Here is an 11,641-nt window from a genome sequence, read left to right as displayed (position 1 = left end):
AGAGGGCAGCAGGGAGAACAGTCCATGGTTGGGGTGGGAGGGGTCCTCAGTGATTGACTGAGCCCTGGTCAGGCAGTGTCATGGATGGAAGGAAGTGCTGTCCCGATGATTTTCTCCGCTGTCCTCACCACTCTATCTACATGTTTCCAGTCTGAGGCGGTGCAGGCTGGTGAAGGACCACATCATCTCCAAACTACCCCCCTTTTTTTGGTCCGCTACAGTTTGCTTACCGCTCCAACCGCTCCACAGAGGACACACCGTCTTCTCCACACTCCAACTGAGCCTGGAACATCTGGAGAAGAACAACACCCACGTGTGAACGCTGTTTCTGGACTTCAGGTCAGCATTCAACACAATCATCCCCCAGCACCTGGTGAGCAAACTATTCCCTTGGCTGATTTTTCCTGAAGTCAACAACAATCTCTCTTGTTTTGTTGACATTCAGGATTAGATTGTTTGTGTCACACCAGTCCACCAATTGTTTCACCTCCTCTCTGAAGGCCAGTTTGTTACTGTCCCTGAAGAGACCCACCACTGTGTCATCCGCATACTTAATAATGTGGTTTGTACTGAACCAGGCATGGCAATCATGGGTCACCAGGGTGAAGAGCAGTGGGCTCAGTACGCAGCCCTAGGAGGGACCGGTGTTGAAGGAGATACCGCTGGAGGTGTTTTTTCCAACCCTCACAGACTGGGATCTGTCTGTGAGGAAATCCAGCAGCCAGTTATACAGGTGGATGTTGAGTCCAAGGGCGGGGGGGAATAGTTTGCTCACCAGGTGCTGGGGGATGATTGTGTTGAATGCTGACCTGAAGTCCAGAAACAGCGTTCACATGTGGGTGTTGTTCTTCTCCAGATGTTCCAGGCTCAGTTGGAGTGTGGAGAAGACGGTGTGTCCTCTGTGGAGCGGTTGTATCGGTAAGCAAACTGTAGCGGACCAAAAAAAGGGGGGTAGTTTGGAGATGATGTGGTCCTTCACCAGCCTCTCGAAGCACTTCATGATGATGGGAGTAAGTGCGACAGGGCAGTCATTTTGGAGTGATGAAATTGTGGGTTTTTTGGGCACTGGCATGATGGTGGCAGTCTTGAGACAGGATGGGACGACAGAATGGGTGAGCAAGGTGTTAAATATATCCATGAGGACGTCAGCCAGCTGGTTAGCACAGTCTTTGAGCACCTGTCCCTGTATACTATCGGGGTCCGCTGCTTTTTGTGCGTTCAGTCTTCTCAAGGTCCTCAACGTCTCAAATCTGAGTGCTTGTCCTCACAGGAGTGTTGTTCAGTGCTTCAAACCGACCAAAGTAGATGCGTGTTTTGAGGACGTCTGTGTTGTCTTCACAGGGCAGAGGTTGTAGTCTGTGATGGTCTGGATGCCTTGCCACGTGCGTCTGGTGTTTGTCAGGTCGAGGAAGAATCCCTGGATTTTCCGACCATAGGCACGCTTGACTGTTCTGGTGGCACGGTTCAGGTTGGCTCTGGCTGATTTAAGCGCCCCTCTGTCCCGACCCTTGAACGCTGTATTTCGTACCCTCAATATTGTACGTTCCTCATTGGTCATCCAGGGTTTCTGATTTGCCCGTGTGGTGACGATCTTGATAGCAGAGACATCCTCCATGCATTTCTGGATGTATGCAGACACAGATTCAGCATACTCCTCTATATTAATGTGTTGGTTTTCAGTTGCAGCTTTCTTGAACCAGATGTCCCAGTCCGTGCACTCAAAACAGTCCTGTAATGCTGACACAGATCCTGCAGGCCAGAACCTCACCTGCTTCACAGTGGGTTTTCCTCTGGTGAGCAGGGGCCTGTACGCAGGAATTAGCATTACAGAGAGATGGACCGATGAGCCAAGGTGGGGGCTGGGGGCTGTCTTGATGTTTGTGAAGGCTCTGTCTTGTGTGTTTGAGCCCCTGGTTGCAAAGTTCACGTACTGTTGAAAATGAGGGAGAACAATCTTCAGGTTTCTTCCACCAACAGTGAAGACACCCTCTGGATGTGTGGTTTGCAAGTCCCTGATGGAGCAGTAGAGCACACTCAAAGCCTCCTTGGTGTTAGCACTGGGGGGGATGTAAACAGCAGGGATCATGACGGTGGGGAATTCCCTGGGCAGATTCCCAGGGTCTACATTTTATGGTCAAAAACTGATTCTCAGGGAGCAATGACTTGTGACCACCTTGGCATTGTTGCACCAGCTGTTGTTAGTGTAGATGCAAACACTACCACCCCAGGTTTGACCTCTGAGAGAGTAACTCCTGTCCCACTGGAAAGTTGTAGCCCCTCCATGCTGACAGCGTCGTTGGGGATGAAGGGCTTACAATTTATTCAACAGAGATGTTCTTTACATAAAGTAGTATTCATGATGACACTGTGTCTTCATAGAGACTAATTTCCATGATTATGCCTATCGATTCCAATGTCCCTTGTATGCACATTTAGCCTGGCCGAGAGCGTAGCAGACAGGGGGGTCCCCCCCACTTTCCATGTCGGTGCCCTCTGTCCCCTACACTTACATCTGAGCATGGAGCTTGTATTTTTGAGTTTACTGAAACGCAACATAGGCGAGCGTGCACGTTACTCAGGTTGAGTTCATTAGACTGGCTACAGTCTCTTGCCTTAAGCAGTATGGAAATGTTTTTAAAATAGTTCTAACTCCAGTGTGTGGTGGAGTCCACACAACAATAATAACGACAACAACATCGTTGGGACCACTTTCAGAGTTTATGGATCATGTTTTGTTGCTCTGTTTGGTTGTAGGCTAGGTAATTATTCGTTGGTTGTAGGCTAGGTCATTGTTCGTTGCTCTGGTTGGTTGTAGGCTAGGTCGTTATACATTGCTCTGATTGGTTGTAAGCTAGGTCGTAATTTGTTGCTATGATTGGTTGTAGGTCTATCTAATTGCACTCAGAGGCATTTTGTTCTGCGAAGTTGATAACACTCAAAATTGAAAATGAACCAAGGGGTTCTAATTCCCAAATGTGTGTTAGTCTGGCGATGTTGGGCTTATGCCCATTATAACGAAAAGTGAATTTTAGTTTTTCTTATTTTTTGGATTAACCAATCAAACCTTTAAAATAATGCATCATACCCAGCAACCTCCTCACTAAGGTAAGGCTTCATTTCCCTTCCTTGCTCAGAATTGCTCTGAGAATCTTCCTAAATCATTCCTAAGCTAGACCTTCTCAGAATGTTTGTGAATACGACCCCATGTTTCCATGTGTGTACGTATATATGTTTAAATGCGAGCATCAGTATGTATGCATGTTTGTTTACGTGCTTGCGTGATCTCCACTTGACCAGCGAGTGTGGCTCATGCTGACTAAAATTAGAGTTTAAGTTATCTGCCCAGTAAACTGTTCAGCATTGCTTAATTATTCAAGACCTGGAAAAAGGGTGAGGACTGTCCTTTTCTCCCCATCTTTCTCCATCTCTCTCTCTCTCTCTCTCTCTCTCTCTCCCCTGCTTGCTGTGTTTTGTTTCCAGGAAGTGAAGTGGAAGACGAATGAAAGCATCACCACTGAGTGCGTGTCACTGTGTCATTCACTCGCCGCTGGATGATAATAATATCTTCCAGGCTTTTCCTCTTATCACGCTCTGTGTGTGCATCCGCATTCATGCTGTTTGTGAAAAACATCCAACGTACAATCACATGCTCACTCACAGATACACACACGCACACACACACAAACACACACACACAAAGTCTTCCTATCTCCCCCTAATGCCAAAAACTATAAATTTCACTATGAAATGTCTGACTTTTAGTCTTTACAAAGCATTCATTTCATCACATTTCTGATCTTATCTGGCAGCCCCTAGTAGTAAAACGAACACCAACAAGAGCTCAAGCTGGTATTGGGTAAATATCCTCACTGGCATTTTGTAAAATAAAAACAGAATAGTTGTCTTGTTTTTTAGGCACACATCCATTTGCTACTGTGTCTGATATCAAAATAAAGTCTGACACTTATCTTGATAATATTTATTATCAATAAATCCCATGTAAAAACAAAATGTAACAAAAGAATTTACCCAATTAAAAAGTGTTGCCAAAGCTTCTTCCTATGTACCGTCAATCTACCGTCAATGTTGTCCAAAAAAACACATAAATTAATAATTAGCCACACAGTAGAACTTGGTGACAGGTGAACACTGGAAACTGTTTAATTTGAGTCAATCCAACCTTATGTCCAAATTTGACCTGCCACTTAAACCTGGGTATTTGCTGTTGTGTTGCAAAATGGAGGAAGCAAGCGAGTAATCCTATTTCCTAACCTAGACACCACCAGTGATGTGTGAAAGCGTTTTGGATTTAACACAATAGATGGAAGATAATGCTGTTTGCTGCCTTTTAAGAACACTACTGCTTTGCAGTATAACATTAGCAGGCCATCAAATCTGAAGTCACCTATGAGCTTGTCACTCAGTGAGGTAGCGGAGGCACCACGAATGAACAAAAAAAACATCAATTCTACAGCTAATTTTAGAATTCTTCAGTATCATCTCCAGTAGGAAATATGCTTGGGTGGAGCGTCACAGACAAATTCAGAAATCATTGAGAGATGGGCTTATTGTTAGCAGATGGGGACAATACTGAAGGGCCCTTGAACAACAGAGCTTGTCCTCATTCGCCCAGTGTGAATACATGCTTCTTTACCTGTGGCAGGCACCAAGGCGAGAAGTCATTGTCAGGGGTGACGATCATGTGTGTGTTTGTGTCCGTATGTGTGTGTGTGCAACTGTGCTTCACATCCACCCCCTCTGTAACACCTTTTGTTCCCTGGCTGTCAATTCTAGTAAGTCAAACACGTCCTCCATCACAGCACACTCTTGCTTTCTTGTTGGACTCATTTCTCTCTCTCTCTCTCTCTCTCTCTTTCTCTTCTGTATCTCATTGCTCAGGGTCAAACCTGCATTGACGTCAGTCTTTGTTATTTTAGAATGATGATGTGTCTCCTCTACGTCATCAGTATTATTTCCACGTTAGGAAAGAAAGGATGAACATTCTTTCAGAAAAGAATATTAGAAAAACAGGACTGTTCAAAATACATTCAGCCTAAAAACAGATGCTCACGTTTTGTTGTTGTGGCCAGCTAGGGTTGTATGTATAACTGGCAGTAGGTTTGTGACTGAGGCTACATGGTCAAAACTCTGAAAACATCTTCCTTTTTTCAGTCCAAGTCTTCCAGAGTCACGGCCAAAGCCAATTTTAAAGACGGCATTTTGCTAGCAGCAGTCATCTTCTTTGTTTTCAAGTAGCAGGGAATGGGGAATTCACGTAGAGCCATCACAACTCTGCTGTCATTCTGTTAAACCCGCCCACCGACTCTATACACAATGTCATTGGCCTGACCAGAATTTTGTTTTTCCAGCTCGCAAGAGAACAGAGAGTTGCTAGACTGACCCTGACTGGAAATTACATTTGCTGCCGCTAGGGTGCGTCTAGATTTCTAGGCTAGCGTCCGACTGCTTCCTTGATCTCTTTTCAAGAACTGTCTTTTGTTTGTCTTTTAAGTCTTGAGACAATAATCCGGACAAATGGAGATAACGGCAAACTACTTGGGTCAGTCCTTGTCCTCAGAAACATTAATGATCACAGCTGTGTGAAGATTTACAAAAAAAAGAAAGCTTGGTACACCTCCTCATACCTTGTAAATCATTGTGCAAATTGTGTGTGGTTGGGTGTCACATGTCCTGTACATGTGGTAGAATTGACGATAAAGTTGACTTTGACTTTGACTTTGACTTTACCTTTAACCTATAGCCCATTGCTCCAACTACTCGTCCTTGAAACCTGTAGGAAAAAAGACAAACCAGTTCAAGTTGACCAATCACAGATCCATCACAGGTCCATGAATGGAGCTGGTACACATACAGCGGGTAGCGCAACAACTTGTGTGAAAAGCAGATTTCAGTCGTAGGGTTCACTCAGGCCATTCGCTGCCCTCAGTCTCACACACACACACACACACAATACATGAACCCCCCTGAACCCCCTGCCATATAAACAGACAGGCATGTGAGGAATGCCCACGTGCATTTACAGCAATGTTTTGTGCATTTGTTTGGTTAATCAGTCTGAGCAGGCAGCAGGGTCTTTTGTTATTGGCTGGGGCACAGGGCGGTGCCTGCTTGGTGAAAGAACCTATGAGCATCAGCAACATCCTGCTCCTTTCAGCGGGGAATACAGGATGCATTCCTGTAACATGGCAGCATTGTCATCTCATATAATACCAGAGAGGACAGGAAGTAGAAGGAAGATAGAGCCCTCATCGGTCCCTATCACAGCTCATCTTCTCTCCACAGACCTCCATATAGGGAAAATAAGATTTGAGTACATTTTTATTTTCCTTGTCAAAATGGAAATTCAGTTTTCCACAGACAGCAGAAAAGATAATGGAGATCATATACCAACAACAATGTCAAACCCATTTCCAAGGTAGCAACATTCACAGTTATAATACTGGTGGGTAGATGAACAAATGCCAACTCATGGAAACCACACCAAATTTTCTGGCATTTAATCTCACTATCCCAACGCAACCTCATTAGCCAGTAAAATAATTTTACAATTAGTATTTTTCTTATGTTCTTTTATTACTAAGGTGAATTCACTTTTTTTTACACCCACGTTTTCACAAAGCATATGGTCGGTCTTGTTTCACAAATCCTCCTGCAACTAATCTGCCTCTCTTAATTTGCATCTCCCCATTCGGGATTAACATACATTTTACGGAAATCAATGAGGGTTAACGACAGGTCAAAGACAACCAGATTTAGCGGTTTAGTCTTTAATATGTTTTGCCAAAGAGCTGGGAGGCTTCTTCCGCTTATCATAATGGATTCCCATCCCATCACTTTGATTGTCACATGAGAGTCATTGAGGTCAGCTGTAAATAGTTAAGGTCCGATGGTACTCATGTGACAATCATCAGAGAACATCTCCAGGACCTAACAGAAACACGCTGCTGTCTTTGATTTTGGCTACTTGTCTTTGTCGCTTAACTGTAGGAGGGATAATGACTTTTACTGATTCACCTCATCAGGGCCCCTCGTGGACGGAGCAATGCTCTACACAATGGCTTTCAGTTGAAATGCAACATATGCAAGGTATTGTACTCCCCTTTGGAAGAGACCTGAACCAACCCTGCAGTTTCTCACCAGCAGGATGAGGCCAAATGTAACCCCCCCCCCCCCCCAATGATCCAATCAGAATTCAGGTTCTAACTCTTATCATCTAACTCTGAACTGTAGGGAATTATAGGCTTTATAAAGAAACAATTGTTCAACTGGCGGTTTGCATCACAGTTGACTGTCAAACACTCATGGGGTGGGCAGAGATTTAAAAAAAAAGAAAGAAAAAAAAAGAAAGGCATGACAGCATGAACCTTTCCTCCTGAGTAATAGTGCCAACACAACAAGGCTATTGTGTTCCTCTCTGTGTGATGTGGCCAGGTGGGGAAGTTTGGAGAGAAAAACAGACAAAACACTAACTGTTATACCTTTTGACAACACATTTGCATTGTTTGAAGATGTGTTACACCGAAAAAGACAGTAACAAGAAAGGCAAGACAGACTGAGAGGAGACAGGAATAGAATTCAAGATTCCTTTTATTTTTCAAACATACTTGCTCTCTCTGCCTGTGTCTCCCAGGTTGTGGTGGTGCTGGATTATCCCCCCCGCCCCTTCCTACCCGTCAAAGTAGGCCCTCCTGCACCCAGACAGCCTGTGTCCGGTGGAGGAGCAAGGTGACGCCAGTGGGCAACACTGAGCCTGTTGTTAAAACCTGCACGTTAAGAGTTGGGGTAAGGGGTAAGAAGAGGCGTTGGGGGGGGGGAAGACATGGTGGTGTTCCTAGGGGAAATGTAAGAGAGCTGGGAAGTGACAAAAAAAAGGAAAAGGATGGAAGCAATATTGAAAACATGGTCTAAAGGAAGGACATGAGTGAGAACTGTATTCAAAATTGTTGTTGTGTGTGTGTGTGTGGGTGTGTTGTGTGGTGTGGGGTGTGTGTTGTGTGTGTGTGGTGTGTGTGTGTGGTGTATGGGTGTGTTGTGTGTGTGGTGTTGTGTGTGTGTGTGTGTGTGTACGTGGCAGAAGTACATCTGTTTCCAGTTCCAAACACCCCCCCCCCCTCCAGCCCCCCTTTTCTTTCCTCCCTCACTTGTAAATGGTAGCATTCTGCCAGCCACGTGAGGCTGACAGGGCCAGGGGTTTCGCTGCTTGGCGGGAGATGAGGCGAGATTCACTCGATTAACAGTCCAATCTTGTTCTCTCGCAACCTCTAGTTGTGTAACAACCTCCTTGACTGGGTGAAAGTTGGAAATCATTACAAGTCCTGCTTATTGCATTTTAAGTGGAAACCAGTACAGATTTGAACGTTTGCTAAGGAGGTTTTATTGAGTTTCAGTGAAGTCAACTGAGGATTTCTCTCTATTACGCAGGCTCTTTGTGACCTGGTTGAGACAAGTGCTTAAGATATAAATGCTAGTTTGGGAACATGGGGGCAATATTTTATTGGTTAGGATTATGGTTAGATAACCCCTCTTGCTTGTGTTTTTCACTTTGTCAGACTTTGTTTCAGCAATGTCTCAGATCTAAGCAATTGCATTGGTTTGTACAACGTTGTCATATCAATGGTGATCATCCTATGGTGGCCAAAACTACTGTTACTATAGTTACTACTGGTAACTGCTACTTTTCCACCATATCCAATGATGGCAAACATACATTCATGTGGAACAATTCCACTCACCGTGTTTCTTTGTTTAAGATGAAAGTTTGTAGTTTTAAACAGGCCTTTGTTACGTAATTCCTTCTCTGGTAGTAGTCCATCTGGGAGTACTCCTTTGGCACGAACAAACACGTGAGTGTGTCAGTGTGTAGGCGAGAGCAAGATGGAAAGAATCAAGTGAGTGAGTGCGTATGTATGTTTGAGTTGTGGGTGGATGTGTGAGTGTGTGTATCGGCCCTATCCATTCTCAATGCTATCGATTAAATCAAATTTTAGATTTTTAATTTAGTCATTTTTTAATGACTATTTTTTCCACCTAATGATTTGAATAGAACAACAGCGCACCAAAGCCATCCTTGTTGCCAATATGCAAGCGTTCCTGTGTACGTGAGTGCATTCGTGTGCACGTATGTGTGCGCAGTGTGCGGGGGCAGCAGCAAGCTGGTGAGTGGGCTGCTCACTGCCTTCCCATTCTTTCTTGCAATCAGAAACACTTCCACACTCTTACCAGAGCCATTCACAACCATCACTAAAGAGTCCCAGAAACAGGATGTAGGCCAAGTCGGAGCTGCTATTGCTTGGCCACGAGACACCGATTTGGTTCCAGCATTATGTAAACCTGCCAGATCAAGCTGTGTAGTCATTTGGTCACACGCTCAATTTACATTTTCAGCGATGGAATGAAACACCGGAAGCTCTTCTCCTCTTCTCTTCTCTTCTCTTCCCAACTTTTTTCTCCAACAGCAGGTTGGCAAAAAGGGGAAATATCTTAAAAAGCCTGCAGATCAAAGACAGATTGGTGTATTATGTCACCATCATTTAATCTCTTACTTGTCTGCTTTAAGGCCAGAATAACGAACTGAAACGAAACAATACTTTATTCTTAATTCGTCACATACAATTGACAGTACAAAATTCAATTACTGCATTTAACCCATCCTAAGCATTAGGAGCAGTAGAAAGCTTCCTTGGGGCAACTTGGGGTTCAGTGTCTTGCTCAGGGACTGGAGGAGCCTGGGATCAAACCTTCAATTCTGACCTACCACAATGTAGTACAAACCTGTGTCTGTGGTTGCATACAGCAAATGAACAACCACCACACTGTCCATGCAGAAATGTGCATGTGTACCAGGCACATACACCCTGCAACACTGAAGAATGATTGCAGATCAGTGTCCCCCAGTGTTCTTATAATACAAACACAGACAAGACTTATCTGACTCAATCATCCCCGAGGGTATGTTCTACCACAGGAGAACATATTATGAAGATGTGGTGTTATTTACGTAACTACAGCAAGGAGTGATGTCTTTTAGCGGCCTGTCGTAAACTAAAAGATTCAGGTCCTGAGGCGAAAAAGCCCATGCAGGCACCAACTCAGAGCAGTAAAACAAAGACTTGCCGCCTGGAGGAAAACACTCCGCTGGATGATTTCTGTCTACAGCGGTGTCCAGCCTTTGAATTACTCATGTGTCCAGATGTTTCTGGCTATTAAGTCAGTACATGTGTGGGCCACAGTGGAACTGACTGACTGATTGCCTCTTACACCAAGGTGGACACCTAGTGGCCAGAGGTGTAAAGACAAATATTAACTAATTTCAGATGAATAAAGAACTTTTACTTGATATATGAAATATAGTTTGCCTAAACTTCTGAAATTTTACTCAGTAAAATCTGAAAGATTTCCAGTGTGGGACTTGTACTTCTAGTATTTTTTACTTTGCAGTATAGCTACATTAACTTGAGAGTCAGAATACCTCTTCCATAATTGGATAGTGTAGTCTGTGGGGTGGACAAAATGATGGAAACACCTCAAGGAAATAGGGGAAAAAATGTATATTTGTATATACAGTGCAACATATGTTTAGAGTGAATGCCAATTAGCTACATTTGTCAGCCACTAAAGGGGGGTTTTCCACAGGAAGGTCAGTTTCCTCATCATTAGGAGTATTCACTCTGTGAAAACAGTTGTTGAATGTCTTCCGTGTTTCTGGAGCGAGTTTTCCAAAGGCCCTGATCATGTCATGGGGATGTCATGTTGGATATGGTTTGATTCTTTCTGAGAAATTTTAACAAAAAGCTTGCATTACAAACTGGAGGTGTGGAGTTTGAAAGACATTGGTGAAAGATGCTATTGAGTTGCATTATGGGGAATCTAGGATTCAGAGTTTCTGGAGCTTGCGAGGGACCAAAAGTCTGGAAATCTTCTCTTCTACTGCTTCCATTTCAACCTTTGATATTTCAACCTGCGAACAAAGAACATTCATAAACAACGCTACAAAAAGAGATGTTTTATATGCACTGGGGAGTGGCTACAATTTGAATCTAACCAACAAAGGTATCATGTTGCATATGGTAATTTAATATTGTAAGACGCCACTTTCGTGGATGTGTTTGATCAAGATTTCTATCAAGATAAAACTGATAACTGATAACTGTAACATCCAGTACACACATGTCGCACATATCCCAGTGGCATGAACGTAAAGTGGTTTTTTATGATCAGGACATGCGTTACCACTGTAATTTTGTAGCTGAAAATCACTCCTAACAAAAAATACTAAAAACAAGGGATGAAAAAGGAAGAAAACAAAACATACTCAAGCTTTCCGACCAAAGGAAGTGGACAGAATTTTAACGTTTTGAAGAAAATGTACCGTGGCAGTTTCACAGCTGCAATTCTGAGGATCCAACATGCAGTAGATGTTGTATTTTTCAAGAGCTAGAGTTGGCTCAGATGGTGTTATACCTAAAATAATACATAAATACATTGTTTAATTGGACAAATGTTTGAGTGTGTAGTATTTTGTGGCTGTGAAAAAGATAGTGTGGGAAGTGAGAAGCTTTAGCAGAGCGGGCTTCCGCGGGGAATGAGCGGCATGACAGCGGCCCAGCGGCTCTACATGGCA

General features: G+C 43.7%; 1 long non-coding RNA gene across 1 annotated transcript in view; it reads left to right on the top strand.

Moving 5' to 3' along the window:
* LOC116673061 (uncharacterized) overlaps positions 1 to 2,036 on the top strand; it is a 26,068-nt gene extending 24,032 nt beyond the window's left edge. The window contains exon 3 of the long non-coding RNA XR_004327728.1: positions 2,025 to 2,036. This is a non-coding gene — a long non-coding RNA (uncharacterized LOC116673061). The remainder of the gene's footprint in view (positions 1 to 2,024) is intronic.
* Positions 2,037 to 11,641: the final 9,605 nt, after the last annotated feature.

This window comes from Etheostoma spectabile, chromosome 23 (genome assembly GCF_008692095.1).
Source record: "Etheostoma spectabile isolate EspeVRDwgs_2016 chromosome 23, UIUC_Espe_1.0, whole genome shotgun sequence".
NCBI classification, from domain to species: domain Eukaryota; kingdom Metazoa; phylum Chordata; class Actinopteri; order Perciformes; family Percidae; genus Etheostoma; species Etheostoma spectabile.
Note: the sequence above shows the minus strand (reverse complement) of the source record. Positions and strands in the feature narration are given on the sequence as shown.